Source organism: Macrobrachium rosenbergii, chromosome 55 (genome assembly GCF_040412425.1).
Source record: "Macrobrachium rosenbergii isolate ZJJX-2024 chromosome 55, ASM4041242v1, whole genome shotgun sequence".
Lineage (NCBI taxonomy): Eukaryota > Metazoa > Arthropoda > Malacostraca > Decapoda > Palaemonidae > Macrobrachium > Macrobrachium rosenbergii.
This window is the reverse complement of record NC_089795.1, coordinates 49,116,061-49,132,966: the sequence shown is the minus strand read 5'-3', so window position 1 is coordinate 49,132,966 and position 16,906 is coordinate 49,116,061. Positions and strand designations below refer to the sequence as shown.

The 16,906-nt window shown below is 31.4% G+C and overlaps 1 long non-coding RNA gene across 1 annotated transcript in view; it reads left to right on the top strand.

The window, feature by feature from the left end:
- Nucleotides 1-16,531, top strand: part of LOC136835214 (uncharacterized) — a 172,987-nt gene extending 156,456 nt beyond the window's left edge. The window contains exon 4 of the long non-coding RNA XR_010852054.1: nucleotides 16,448-16,531. This is a non-coding gene — a long non-coding RNA (uncharacterized lncRNA). The remainder of the gene's footprint in view (nucleotides 1-16,447) is intronic.
- The last annotated feature ends 375 nt before the right edge of the window (nucleotides 16,532-16,906 follow it).

Genomic DNA, 16,906 nt, shown 5'->3' with positions numbered 1-16,906 from the left:
AACAGAAATGTGGTAAACTCAACTACGTATAATGGTATATATAAAAGGAATGTGATCCATAAAAACCAATCAGAATAGTCGCTCAGGATTAAAATTTAAGTCAATAAAATAATAAATTAACATAATTCTAATAAACACAAAATATAAACCAGAGTTTACGACCAGAGATAAATTTCACAACATTTGCTCCACGTGGCAGAAGGGGATATTTTCTAAAGAGTCTCCAAAACCAGTGACAATGATGAGAACAAATGGTCAAAAGATGAAGAAGTTACTCGTTTTTAGCGTAAATGTAATCAGGTGAGATTTAAAAGCAGACAGTCTTTTGAAGAGTCTTTGTTCGTATGAGATGGATTTTGATATTTTTCTTTCTTGAGACAAAAGTTTTTTTCCCAAATTACAATCTCTCCTATGACAGAATAACTTCGTTTTAAGAGGTAAAAGTTTTCCTTCATCCCTGGGGAAAACTGTCTTTTCTAAAATGAAAGTTTTTGCTGTAAGATAACTTTTTTTCCTTTTTTTTTAGAGATAGTGATAAATTCATGAACCCATGAATAAATTACAGTGCTATCGAGGGAGATTTATATATATATATATATATATATATATATATATATATATATATATATATATATATACATATATATATATATATATATATATATATATATACATATATAATATATATATATATATATATATATATATATATATATATATATATATATGTATATGTATATGTTTACACACACATGTGTATATACACATTTAAATATTTCAATATATTATATATATATATATATATATATATATCATACACATTTAAAAATTTCAGGAAAAAATCTACCTCAGTACAGAAGAAAAAAATCTTTCTACAGTTTGCCTGCATCAGTGCAGCAGTGCAGGACATCAACCACTGCCAGAACATTCAGTATCATCTGATAAAAGTATAGATTAGCCAGAATTAAACATACATCAGTCACCCAGAATCCCTCTGACGTATTGATCTTACAAGAAATCCTTCAGGGATTTTCAAGGCAACCAAGAGATGGTGCCTCCATTCATCCACGTCAGCTAATTGGCTCATCATGCTTAGCGAATCTTCTTATTTGGCAGAACCGGAAGTTGAGATGCATATTTCGTCGAGACGGCACTTAAGAAGGAACGCTTATTGTTCATTTATATATTTTCATTTAATTTTATTTTTATCAATCTATTTCTTATTTATTACATACTTAACTCATTAATGAAAGAATAAAGATTAAATTGAACTTAAATAAATCAGTAAATTAATTAATAACCAAATAAAGCAGTAGATAAATCAATTATCTATTTAATCCAATACTTAACCTACGTATTTATTAAAACTGAATGATTAAAATGATTTATTTATATACTTGCCTATGCAAAGCCTTCAAGTGCAGTGAACCGGAATTTAACTTTATGTTGATTAGTCATGTGATGAAAAAAAATAAAAATAAATGGAAGCGACTAATGATAAAAATAAGAAAACTTCACCTGTTCATAAGGAAAACATTATCTTATAAATAAGTAAGAGGGCGTCATTCCTCATAAGGTTCTCTATTGGTTCACGTATAAACAGTCTCGGCTTTAGATGTGTACTTTCCTCCCGAGCAGGATAAATGGGTCCTTTCACGCCTGAACGAGCTTTCACCAATTCGCCCAAGGAGGAAGGTTATGGGAGGTTACAAATTCTACATGGGGGAAAGAATTATGGGAAGGAGATAAATCTACCAAATGTAAGCCGTTTCCTCTTATTCGTATTTTTCACTAAACTGAGTAATCAGTAAACGTTTGGTTGTAACTTTACTGGTTATTAGTTGTGAAGGACAATTAAAAGAAATGTCAAGTTAAGAGTTAACAGTATAGATAAACATGCTCTAATAAATCTAATAATATTAAAATTCTAATAATGTTTAAAAGAAAATTCTTAGGAGCAGGAAAGTTCATCAAAAAGTAACCTAAAATCTCAAATTCTCACAGCTCAACCCAAAGCTGTTACCTTATCTAGGTGAGTGAAAAATTGCAGTGTAGACAATTCAGTGAATTTCAGGATTCCTGGCCCCTTCCCACTCCACTTTTAAGAAAGAGAGAGAGAGAGACAGGATCAGTTGAGAAAAAAATCGTTTTTAAAAAAGTCGTCTTTGATTTCATATAGGAAAAATGTGGAGAAAAAGTCTCCACCAGGTTTATGATGTTTGATTGACTAAATTAGTGGCTTCTGGGGTGACGTCACTCTCTCTGACACACGCGGGGGACAGAAAGAGAGAGAGATGCCTAAGAAGGCGTAAGAAAGGGTAGAAAGCTATATTCAAATGAAATGGGATCAAGAACGGAATAATGATGAGTTCAAAATTTCCCTAAAGAGAGATGCTAAATGAGAGAAGAAGAGAGGGAGAATAAAGAGAGGTATGTAAATGCCAGAAAACTAAAAAATGGTTCAAAAACGAAAAATGATCAGTATAATTAGAGAGAGAGAGAGAGAGAGAGAGAGAGAGAGAGAGAGAAGAGAGAGAAAAGTGCTAAAGAAAAAGAAAGCGTAAAAAAGTTAATTCACAAAAAGGAGAAAAAGATCAAGAACTGGATAACAGAGGAACTCAGAATATATCAAAAATTTGTGACGATATTTTGGAGGAAGAAATAATTTTCTTTGTGATATTTCTTACATCGGAGAATAGAAACTCAAGTTAAAAATGGAAGATAAATCCACGTATCTTGAACTGTCATCGCGCAGGTAACGCCAGATCAGTGCGTAGGTGAAGCATGATTGTCACGATCTGGAAATATCGCGCGGGAGAGATTTTGCTAACTCAGGGATGTCAGTATCATTTTAAAGAAAATGGCAAAATATGTGGAGTGAAGAACCTGGAGTAATAAGTTGAGACAAACAAAACCATTTTGGAAAATGGAGTTCACCTAGAAAAGTCTGAACATACGGGCATTCTGACAAACGCCAAAACCAATTCTCCTGAATGCTCTGTGTGATAGGTAACAATTAAGCTTTGTTGAATAACCTACATAACAGCAGCTCTGAATCAAGTTTTGAAATAAATAATCAGTGAAATTTTGCCGAAAAACATTTGCAGTTAATGTAAAAAACTTTTAAATTGTAATTATTGGCTATTAATAGCGTATTTTTAGTCCTCTCGAATAAATAAATTTGATAGGTAGCTTATAGTTTTGTAAGATATTTTCTTCGTTTGATATCTGGTTTTGAATAGATTATGTCTTTTGTTTCTTCTTAAATATACCTCAGAACCAGAAGGTTAAATCAAAATGTATAAATATCCATTACTCTGCTTCTAAGAAGATATATTTAAACTAATTTCATATATATCTTTAGAACATTTTTGTAAATTTTGATTGTATATATATTCAAAATATCCGCTATCACATTTGTATATATAACCAGCACTTAAACCATAATTATAAAATGATAATATGTTATATATTCTTATATATATGTATATATATATATATATAAACAATAAGTAAAAACAAATCTTTAATCAATACAGTGTGATGGAAAATAATCTAATAATCTGCTAATGTGGTCTGGTAATATCATCATGTTTAACCATTAAAATAATAATATGTGCAGGCACGAGTTTGTCTGATTACTAAACATATTCTTGTACTATCATCATAACAACATTATTTTTTCCAGCGTATTTTAGTCCTTTTTCTTCTCTTAGACGACATTTTGTTCACTCTGAGAGGACCATTTTAAAATGGCATAAATAGGGATAATAATATTTTGACACTACGGACATTCAGCTTAGACTGGTTTGTTAATATTTTTTCTTCCGTTTGATTGGTTTGAATACCCGTTTAGTGACGCGCGCTCTCATTGGCTTTTGCTTCTTCTTAAATATCTGAAGCTGTTCGACATGTCTCCATTTATATAGCTAAAATCACTTTAAATTTCGACCTTGGTATATTTTAGAAATATCGAATAGACAGAGGAAACTTTGTCTCTATTATTCTAACTCCGTCGATTCTTACTTGTTCTTCCCTCATATCTGAATTATGTTTCCGGTTATCAGAAACTACTGTCTTGGTATATTTTCCAATATCTATATGTCTCCTATATTCTTACTTGCTTATTTTTTCCGTTTGTATATATCTTATGTCCTTTACATATTTCTTTATTTAAGCCTTTATTACAGTATACGTCAAACGAGTATTTTATTGTTAGTTTTAATTTTAAAAATGGACAGCTAAACTTCAATAAGGTTGGGTCTAGCCTATCTCATGGGGATATCCATTATCATTTTGGCTGTCAAATTGATTATAATTCTTAACTCAAGAATTATAATTTGGGAAGCCGTTACAGATATTGGTACATCCAGTTACTCTAATAATTAGTTATGTGAAAGATTTTTCTGGTTATCCTTGTACAATTATTTCTGACAACAAGGCTCCTAAGTCCTTGCTATTATTATTATTATTAATTATTATTATTATTATTATTATTATTATTATTATTATTATTATATCCATGATTCACCGTTCACTCAGCTCCACCGTTCAAGTGGATTGAGTCTTCTGACTTACTTGAAAATATCGAACAGGAAGTTGAAAATATTAAAAAAATAAAGTACGAAAAGAACAGAAAGGAAATAAAACATAATGAAAATATACTGTGATTATATTTCCCGTCGGATAAGAGTCCTATTTATATCGAAATCACTTTTTGCTCCTCAGGTCCTCAGACGAGGTAGAATGAGCTTTCGGCACGCGATTGGAGAGTTGCTTAAAAGATTCTTTCAATCCTTTCTGAGGACAGCATTTGAGGCACTTTGCTGAATGAAACTCTGACTTTTCGACGGAAAAAACGGGAAAATGGGGTTTTACATTTCCATTGTCAACTTTCATGTCATATCATGGTTTAAATAACTGAAAATCTGCAGAAATAGTGTTTTTAACAAGCGTATTTATCAATGTTTGCAGTATAGATCAAGACACCTACTTTTTTATGATGAATATCTCTATTGTTGAGATATACTAGTATGATGTAAATAACAGAAAAAAATTTGTACAAATGTTTTTACTTAATTTGTCTTACTCTGTACTTTCTTTCTCTTCATTCTTGCATGTCAGTTCTCTCTCTTTTGGGTTCGTGTAACAATATGTCAGTTCAGAGACAGGTTTTCTTGCAGGTTTTTAGGCACTATTTTTAGATGCTGGATGAAAGACCCCGTTCTTTCACCTCCTCTCTCCCTCTCTCTCTCTCTCTCTCTCTCTCTCTCTCTCTCTCTCTCTCTCTCTTCTCTTGAGTGGATGGTGTTCTAAAGTTTTTCTTTCTTTACTTATGCCTAATATTTTTCTTGAATGTAATAAAACCATAAAAGAACTTTTTAGTTCATTTCATTTTCTCTCTCTCTCTCTCTCTCTCTCTCTCTCTCTCTCTCTCTCTCTCTCTCTCTCTCTCTCTCTCTCTCATGCAGCTAGGTGACTTAATATATCATTGTTTTTTATGGATCTTTTAAAAAGTAATAAGTTTTATTTACTTCTTTATTTATTTATTTACTTGATAATCATTGAATTATTCATGTTGGGTGTAACGGAACATAATTTCATGTTGATTGATTAACCGACAAAAGAGATACATTTCAAAGTAATTAAACGTCCATGGTGTTCTTCTTTTTAGCTTCATTGTGTCGAAAATAGAAAGAAAATTAACAAAACAAATAAAAAAAACAAAAGTAACGTTTCCTTTACTCGTGTCACGTGAAAGACTTTTCTTGTTCCATACAGAAAGAGTTGGTCGTCTCTTCCTGCTCTGCTTCCTGAGGGGCTTTTAACCTTTCGCTTCCTGCAAATAACGTCTCCCTTCCCCGTCCCTTTTTCTTTTAACTTTGTGGAGTTAAATGGTCTTTTGTCTGTAAGCCTGAGTGAAAGTTTGCTCTTTATTATTTTTAGAAATGAATGAAAGGTTTAAATGGATATACATATTTACATATTTGTAAGCCTGAAGACATATAATATATATATTTCATGGAAATCAAGTCTAAATATATAGTGATTTTGAAACACACACACACACACACATATACAAAATGCAAGCAACATATATATATCTCCAAATAAAATATATGTATATATATCTTATATAATATCATTTATATATATAATTTTGTTTTCTATGTTTCAGTTGTGTGTGTCCACTTCAGCCTGCCAATTGTTAATAAGAAGAGAGATGTCTTATGTATATATATATATAATATATATTCACTGCTGTGTTTATTTCCGACGGTCCTTATATATATATATATATATATATATTGAAATATATATATATGTATTATTTTATAAATTTATATATATATATATTTATATAACCCTATATCATCAGGAAGAAAATCTGTAAATTGTTTATATATACAAGATTTCTCCAGGATTTAATTTGACACACACATATATATATATTTAAATATAAATATATATGTATATTATATATATGTTTATAAACATAAGTAAATAAAAATATAAATTAAAGTAGAACCAAAATCATGTATCGAGACGTAAAATATAAGTGACTAATGTATGGCAACTGTAAATGAAATATAAGCGACTGATATGGTACTTGAGTTTAACCGTAAATTAAACCTCTCAAAATCCAATCGTTTCATTAAAATGGACAAAGCCTCAAAGATTTCACTTTTCCTTTCCTCTAATTAATTCTCACCTGTAAAAAGGATTAATCTATTCATAAAATCGGGCGATTTGTTTCTTTCAAATTTGTTGTCTAAGGAAATTCTTCATTTTCGATTAGATTAAATTTCAGTTGTGTCTAAGAAAACAGATGTTTTATCACTTCGATTAATGCTAGAAATCATCTTTTAATTGTTATTAGAAGACCAAATTCCGAGAGAGAGAGAGAACAGAGAGAGAGAGAGAACAAAGCAATTCTTGTGATACTTTGAAAGGAATGCCTTCCGGAATTGAATTGCAATTCAAAACAAAGCTGTCTAGAGATCAAAGGAGTAGTCGGCATGTACCATCACACACGTTTTACAAAATACTGAAGTACCGTAGTACTTTAGGGGACGGATAAGAACATCTGTTGCTTAATCGTGTTTGACTGATAACATGACTTTCACAGGGTAGAATGGTTTTAAAGTGATGGTGCTTTTAGGGAGAATTTCAAATCTCTCCTTGTCTGAATTAGTAAAATTCATACATACACACACACACATATATATATGTATATATATATATATATATATGTGTGTATATGTATATATATATATATATATATCTATATATATATATATATATATATATATATATATATATATATATATACACACACACATATACAGTATATATGATTGATTACTATGTATTGCCTAAGGATGACAGCATCTAAGAAAAATATTAAGTACTTAACAAAATTCTAGTTAGGCTTGTGAAACTGGACTTTCCTCATCAAGGTAATTAAAGTCATTATCAACCTATCACCTTAATCCAATTTCAGTGGTTGGCATGAAAAATTTATATTTTCTTGTTAATATCCAAAACAAGAAGATATAGAAGTAAGCAAGAAATATAGCAGTAATAGTGACAAGTAACTATCTTTTAATTTTCTGTGATTCGAGAAGATATGGCCAACCTCTTTTATGCTGGGGCCATAATATTCTTTTCATTAAAGGATAATAAAATTAATAGCATTACTCGTCAGTTTGCTGGTGGAAAAAATATAACAAAGTCTTTTTCTCAGATTAATAATATAAGCTTTATTTTTAGTTAACACATCAACTATATTTGCTGTGCTGTCGAGAGCACCTTTCGCTATATTCAGATTGTGTTGAAGTATTGCAAAAACTTGCGTTTGATGTTATGGAAGAAACGAATACAGGTTTAAACAGAGAAAAATTAAAATACTTAATTTCAAGCGCTGGAAAATTGCATTACTTGTTTCTTTCACGAGTGCACCGAAGTACTGATTACTCGTTACAAAAAGTAAATTGTGTAAATAAATTAACCAACAATTATGTTATGGAAATAGGAAGGTCAGTTTTCTAATCACTTAACAAGATAAATTTTCTCGCTGAGATAAATGGAACACCGGCTTGTAGTATCTGTAGAACTGAGATTGATTAAACATTACAAAACGTAAATGAATAGATAGTTTAATCAAACCAACAGCTATTCAGTAAAGGAATTACAATTATATTTCATATAATGGGAGGGATTGGAATTTTAGTTAATGCAATCCTGTTTGAAGGAGATATAAATAAAGAAGCATGTCACTGAAGAAATTGGTTATAAAGAAAGTATATTAAATTATTCAAATATTACAGTAGTTTTATAGTCTAAGGAAAAAGAAAATTTCTTGTAAATATTATACAGTATCATTAGTGTGTGATAGGAAATCATCTGTAATAATCATTCTCCTTATTATCTAGTCTTTATTTTTATATCATTATCGTCAATCTTATCAAAACAGAAGGAATTAGCATTAGTGGAGGTAACAGACAGTGTGATAACTAACGACTGTAGCTTTGCAATCCTTTATGCTAATTAGCACTTCAAAGAGACGAAGTGCTCGTCGTTAGAGATTACAACTTGAGTGCAAACACTCCTGGAGATATTTATAGCCTCAATAAAGATCTTCTACTTCACTGCGTTTCCGATGGTCGGCAGTCCATTTCGAGAAAGGGGAAAAATGAGCCTAACTGGCAATGGTATTGCTCGTAAATTATTAGCTTCAATGATGGGTCTCTCTCTCTCTCTCTCTCTCTCTCTCTCTCTCTCTCTCTCTCTCTCTCTCTCTCTCTCTCTGAAGCCAAACATTTATTCCGTTGATCCAGCCATTAGGGTGAACGTTGGTCCTGAAACCTTTCATGTCTTCCCATAACTGAGATAAACGTTGTTTGTGGTTTTTGCAATGAATGGTTGTTTGGTTTGTTTTGGCAGCTGTTTCACGTCGTTTCGGTAGCACATAGATGAGTTCTTGATGACAAATGCGCACGGAGGGGCTGTGGAAATATTTGTTCTCTCTGTACACTGCTGGTTAGGCTGGGGGAACACTATATTCATATAAAATAAAACAAATAGACCAAGAATAAGTATTTTATGTATATTAGCAGCTTAGTGATAAAATATAAGTCATAATTTGTAATTATATTTTGATAAATTGTATATATATATATATATATATATATAATTATCAGTCAATTATATATATATGTATATATATATAAAATATATATATATATATATAATCATAATACTTATGTATACATGTTTATTGCTAAATGTTGTACGCAAAATCTTTGTGCGATCTGAAATCATTTAATTAACACCACAGATGCAACAATAAAAGATTTTACAAAAATGCACTTACAAAAAGAATCATTTTCAAACATTATGTTGATATTCCAGGATCTGTCAGCCTCAAAAGGATTTTTTTTTTATTTATTTATTTCGAGGAGTCCACCTTGAAGCTCATTTACTTCCCAGACATTCATTCGAAGACACACGGTCCTTATTTCCCGAAATCTCTCAGTGCAGTCATAAGTTTATGCATCCTACGTGACGCCCTCTGCTGGAGAGCTTTGATTTCCCAGTTTTTTTTTTTTTATCCTTTACCAAGAAATAAGTCGTACTGCGAAAGAATGCTGATATTGGGTTTTTTGCTCTGTTGCATGTCATGCTTCGCAAGACTTTGGAACAGTCTCCTTGAGGATGTCGTGCGATTGGAACTTCAAAAGTTCAAGCAAAGATGCAATGCATTATTACCCTGATACAATTCTACTTGTATTTTGGTAAATTGCCTACATTTTTATCTATTTATTTATTAGCTTGTTGATTTATTTTTTTTAATGTGATCTCTTCTTTCTGTATTTCCCATTACATTATATTACTTCTTTTTAATGAACAGCATATTCTTTGGAAGCTCGAACTTCAAGTCAATGGCCCCTGTGGGCTTGTTTCATATTAATAGGGTTCATGTTAATAATAATAATAATAATAATAATAAAATAATAATAATAATAATAAAATATTAATTTATATTTTTTTTCTTTGTATTGTTATAATCTGAAGAAATGCATTATTAGTTGAAAGAAAGAATAATGTAGAAAAAATTACTGCAAATATTACATTTCTTTGACAGGTAGTACGTTTCCCTAAGAAAAAATTGTTTTGATTATTGAAAACAAGTAAATTCAAATACATAGTAGATTTATAAATCTGGATTGAAGATGGGCCTCGTTTCTGTTGATATGAAAAAAAAATATTATTTTATTTTCCTGCCTTCTTAATTGAAATTGATAATGGAGCAAATTTATTATTCATTTCAAAGTAAATTTTGGGACCCTCGTTCATTGATAAAAAACCCAAATCTTTTTACAGCATCTCGATGAGTTTCAAATATTTAATCAAGACTTTTTTAGTTCAGAAAACATATAAATGAATAAAATATTATTGTTGTAATTTTTATTTTAAACTTAAAAATTTCAGTTGAAAACTCCCTGGCTCGTCTTATTCGTCAAAGTGCCCTAAAGGGTTTCAAGAATAAAAAACAGATAACTGAGGTCCCTCGTTCATATGAATAGATTAAATTATCACAGCATTTTTCCCTTTTAAAAAATTTGTGTACTACCGTTTCTCTTTTCCAAAACCTAAAAAAATATTAGGTGAAGTTTCCCTTTAATCGAGCAGAAAATGTATGCCATTTTTTTAAACTAAATTGTGAAAAATTACGTAATTTCAACTTTTCAAATGGTTGAACGACTGCTCCTAACTATTTCAATCGATCTCTAAAAAACAAAAATGTCAACAAAATAATATAGATTCTGAAGTTTTTGGTGATAAAATAATAAAATTTCTCTCTCTCTCTCTTTCTATCTCTCTCTCTCTCTCTCTCTCTCTCTCTCTCTAAATCTCTCTCTTCTCTCTCTGTTTTGTCTTTGCCAGTAAAATTATTTCTTGTCAAATGGCTCAATGAGAAAAGTAAGTGATTTCACACACACACACATCCTGAACAGTTATATAAACAGTAAAATAATAAAAAAAGTCTCTCATGATGACTCATGACCATATCATACTCTTCAAGCATTATCTTGAGACCTTCTGTATATATATACCATATATATATATATAAGTAAATATATATATATATATATATAACAATATGTATATATAAATGTATATAACACATATATATCATGTATATATACTATATAATAAATATCTTGAGACCGATAAACTCACATATAAACTTCCGTGACAAAATTGATTGCGAATAATAAAATTCATCTCCCTATGAATTTTATCGTGTGTGGTAACAGAATAAGACAGTCCACCTTTAAATATGAGATATAATTTTCATAAATGCCTCATTTACTGCACTTCTCTGACAAGAGGAAGAATTTTGGCTCTTCCAACCCCACTGGCATAATGAGATACTCTTCTCCTCCAACCTTCTTTACCTCGTTCGGAAGGCTCCAGTGACTCATGACTTCGGCGTAAGGGAAAATCAAATGGATTGCCACGTAGGACAAACATGGAGATCGACACGCATGCGGACGAAGACAAAAACCTTACGTTGGGGTCTGAAACGAAATCGCTAAAGTTGTTCGAAAAATGCGGCATGGGCGTGAAGGGGTTTGGGCTGAGTTGTCGTTTATCGATGTAAATCACTGTCAAGTTCAAGTCAGCGAGAAACTTGTCTTGGAATTTGTTTTATGGAATTACTCGTTTTTTCGTCGGCAAGAAATGATCGTCCTTGATATGAAAAATATAACAATAAAAAGTCTTATTCCAGACTCTTCGATAATATCATCTTTGTGTTTGTAGAACCCCAAGATTTCTCAGCTATGAGCAGAGGGTATAGTGATTACTATTTATATGAAACATTACTTACATAATATACTTTAGTTCCATTTTAAATCTGTCATTTTCTGTGTCTGAGTAATGAATAAATAGTATATTGATTAATTATTATATGAAACTTTATTTACATAACATAATTTCGTTCCACTTTGAATCTGTCATTTTCTGTCTGTAAAATGTAAAGATTTCTCATTAATGAATAGAAAGCCACGTTAATAATCCTTGAAGTGCAATGAAATTATATCAAGTAAACAGTATTTCATATGGGTATTCACTGAAATACCTGCTATTCATTACCGAGAATTCTTCAGTAATAGAGCGTATTTTAATGAATACTCATATGAAATCATATTTAATTTATATGATTTCATTGCACTTTAAAAATGATTTGGTGGCATCCTGGAAGCCATTGTTAAATTGCTTAACAATTTGTTCGTACGGAAATAACGACATTTGAAAGCTAGTAAATAAGAATAAAAAGATACGTTTTTTCAAACTGGTGCTCCGGTCATCCACACGATGCGGAACTTCCTCCAAAATGCTGCAACATCCTTTCATCCTTTCCCACCTACTCCAACACAATTCCCCTGTCTCCCTCCACCTACCCCCTCTCCCCATCCTACCCCCACCTTACCTCACTGCTACTCTGGTTACTGCGGCACCTGTATCCTTAACATCCTTCCATGGTGCTCTCTCTCATGTGCACCTCCGTGTAGGCCAGTTCTTCTAGTTTTCTTTAAATTGTAAAAATTGTATCAAGGCAAACTATTTCTCTTTCTGAAAGTGAAGAAATGTATGGGAGGAATTGTTTTTTGTCTCGAGAAAAGATATCAGGGTTAAAATATTGTCCTCTTAACATTTCTTCTGTTTCCTTTAATATTTTTATTGCACTAATTTTTTTCTCTTTTGACTTGTGTTGCAATGAAGAATCAAAATGCTTTCTTTTTGAAGCAGTGCCTTTTGGGAGAAAGTCCTCATAGATGAGAGAGTTTTCATGAAATAAAATAAATTTGATATACGTATAAATAATATTTGAATATTTACTCTCATACACAATTTTATATATATATATACTATGATATACGTATAAATATATATATATATATATATATATATATAATATATATATGAATATATATATATTATTTGTATAACATACATACAATTTTTAAATATATATATATATATATATATATATATATACTATATTTATATTTATATTTATATTTATATTTATATTTATATTTATATTTATATTTATATCATGGAATAGATAATACATATGGCTGAAATTATGAAGAAAGATAAACACCAGAAAAGACATATATACATTTTCACACTATTTACTTTTCTCATGTATCATGGATTAGGAATCGGTCAATCTGCCTTTTAAACTTTGTATTTATATCGTCATTCATTATCCTCATCTAACTATTCATTAACATATATAATCTCAAATGGTTGTCAGACATCCACTTTCATTCAGTCTTCCATCAGTCGTAAGTCAACGGTATTTGGTGGACGATATTAAGAATGCTAAGAATAATTGAGAAACACTCAATAATAACTTTGAATAAGTGGCAAAACTTAATGGCATGTTTTACTGATAGAGTTAAGACCTATTAAAAAAACGCTTTAGAATTTGAGAGACCTGACGGAGAAAATCGCACTGATATTGAATAAATGCAAAGTCGTCCAATCACAGTTGAAACTCGTCCCAACAAATTGATGCGAAATAATTTTTAAAGAATCTGTTTGCATAAACGACAAGAGCGAGAGGTGGCAAATGATGGAGGACAGATAAGGACGACAAGAGGGTTGCATAAACCAGACTCCCAGTTCATCCCGCCTGATTAATTGCTACGTGAATGTTGAAATGCATCTAGTCCGTACGCAGGTATTGGATTCCACATTATTGCAAAGCATTGCTAAGAGTGGAACTCTCTGTTCTTAACGTGTAATTCAATTTGGGCTGTAGGGTTTTCAAGCTAAGGCAGTTATTAAGTCGAAGAAGTCGAGGTTATGATATGTGTTCGTTAGAATATTATCTTGATGTGTTTCTCGAGAGATGCTTCAAATATTTATTGACTAAATTCAACAAAGTTTTTGGATATCTGGCTCATTGGATTTCAGATGAACTGAGATGAAGTCAGACGACATCTCTATATTGATTTATTTTTTGCTTGTCGAGATAACGGCTTTTTAAGTAGTATGAATAAAGGTGCTAAGACTAAAAAGAAACTACTGTTAAGAAGAATACAAGCGCCGTTAAACCGAGAAAAATCTAAACAGGATAGTTATGCAACAAATTATTTAGAAAGGGCTTAGAATCATGTCAGGCGCCAAATACAAAAACATTTGTATTCGTATGTTATTGACAACATCCATTGGTGGCATGCAGGAGTTCAGGAAGACAGGCAGTTGAGAATCAACATGCAACGGACACGCTGGAAATGCTAGCAAGGACAGGTATGGAACAGACGGCACAAAACGAAAAATGTTGGCATGAAATGTGAAAGACGGGAAGCGGATGTCTCGCGTTACTCGGGATTACATGTTAAAGAGGTTAATAAAGAATACAGGATAATAATAGAAAGGACAGTTTTTTTTTTCGAAAGTTGCTGTTTCTACGATCATATTTTGAGGAAGTAGTCTCAAGAGTCGCTACTTTGTTTCAGGGATGAAAACATGCGAAGTAGTGTTAAGTGCTGAAAAAAAAAAGAAGGCTGGAACAAGAAAACTGAACACTCAAAAATTGAAAAAAAACTAGTTTCGTCTCGAAATTCTATGTCGCCGTGTAGGTGATGACTGCGTTCAGAGATGAGAGAAAGAAGAAAAGAGAAGATGAAAATTTTGTAGCAATTTTCAGACAAAAAAATAAAAAAAATTATGAGTGCTTGGGAACAGTTTAATGGCCATGATGAACATTCCGGTCGCGTTTTTATCATAATAAAAATCCACTCATTTGTTTCTCGGGGCGATCTTTTAATGCGTGGAAAACAGATCGTGCGTACAACTAGCAAGTTTCAAAATGAGTTTTCCTCGCGATTCTTTCAACATGACTGGTTTTCCAGAGATAAGAGGTACAAACGTTTTGTAAGGAGTTCGTTACAAAAGTTATGATGGTTTACTGACATTTTTGAATAGCATAATAAAATTATATTCGTTTTCACTTCTGTTAATGCAACAGGTTTATGTATCAAGGCATAAATTAAACATTTTTTTCAAACGTTTGTTGTAAAATCTAACATGTTTATTGGTTTCTCTCTCTGCAAATTGATAACTATCTTACCTATTCTTCACAGTAGTGTTTCTTAATGCTGTCTTTTGATATTTATGTTTAACTTGTCCATCACATAGAAACCGATTATAAAGTACGATTACATAAATTAATTTACAGAACTAAATAAACAAAAACAACATTCACACGCTTAAAAAGAAACTGGAATTGATAGGCCTAATAATATAATCGTAAAAATATTTCATAGCTTTCCCAAAGCAAAAAAAGCTGAATCAAAAGGACTCCACCGTAAAGGAAACATTTATTATAGTTCCAAACTTCCTTAGTCATTTAATGATGAACGAGAAACTCCAATAAAAAGAGTAGCCGATGTATTTTCATATGAAGCCTCTATTTGCCACGGGAGAATAATTTTTCTTAAGAATAGCTTCAGGGTGAAATCTGAACTACATGTTTCCGTAATATGTGCTGAAAAGTGCCATAAAATCTGTAAAAATATAAAATAACAGGATTTTATGAAAATTTCCTGATAGTTAGTCAAACACTATTCTTCATCTCCTTTCAATTCTTTGAAGTATTTTTTGTAGTCATCAATGTAATTTTTGCACTTTATAAGCTCTAAGAAAGAGAAAATTGTCTCATTCATTTGCTGATATTCGCGTGAACTCAAAACATGTAAACTCCCTTAAAACGTAATTTGCAAAAAATCGACAGAAAAACGTCAGTGGAGTTAACCAAAATATTTTGAAATCACCACAAAACATAGGCGTACAAAATAACTATACAGGTTTATGTATGAAGTCTGGATGAATCTTTCCCAAACAAAAAGGCGTATTCAAGAAAAGAATTCACTGTGGATTCCCGCAATCCCACCGTGTCACAGTCGACATTTAACTACGTGAATAAATGGCACATTTCCTCCTACTGCACCTGACCCCAGTTGCAATTCACATTGATTGCACTTTTAAGCTCCAATGTCGGATCCTTTACGTCCCCAAGCTTCTCCTTCACTGAGTTGTGGTAATATACCCTCCGAGAGAGAGAGAGAGAGAGAGAGAGAGAGAGAGAGAAAGGAGAGTGGGCTACAGTTTATTTTCAATTGGTGATGTAGTTTGACTTAAACAAGTCCTTAACATGAAAGTTATATTTTTCTAAGAATGTCCTTTCCTTTTAATTATTTTATTTCGCTCATGTTAGACGAATGACAGAAGGCACGATACTTTATTCTGATTTTTGGGGGGATCAGGTAAAACATTTTTCAAGGCACCACAAACATATTCGCTTAACAAGATTATATTCTGTATGATAAGTTCAGTCATTTTTTTAAATCTCTCACAGATACCCCTGACGTAGATGACTGTATGGCCACATCAGAGCACAAGGCACAAATCCCACATGATCTTTGTTTACTTCGTGGAGTATATATGGGCTGCCGTAAGTATGTAACTACATGCCCTATATATACATATATATATATTTTTTTTTATAGGAAACTTGTATAATGAATATTTAGCTTTGGTCTCAACTCATGTGGTTTAACCATCATATAAATCGCCATTATAAAAACATGAGATTATAATAGTCTCTCATATACTAGAGTAAAACCGTTTTATTTTTTTGTCTGTCTGTCCGTCGGACTTCACGGAGCATAAAATGCATAAGGGCCCCTTGGAACGTTAAATAACTTTATTTTTAAGTCTTAACATTATAATGGTTTTGAATTGTTCAACGAATATAAATCGTCATTAAGAAAAGACTTATACATCTATCATATACTAAAGTTAGAATCTTTTTTTT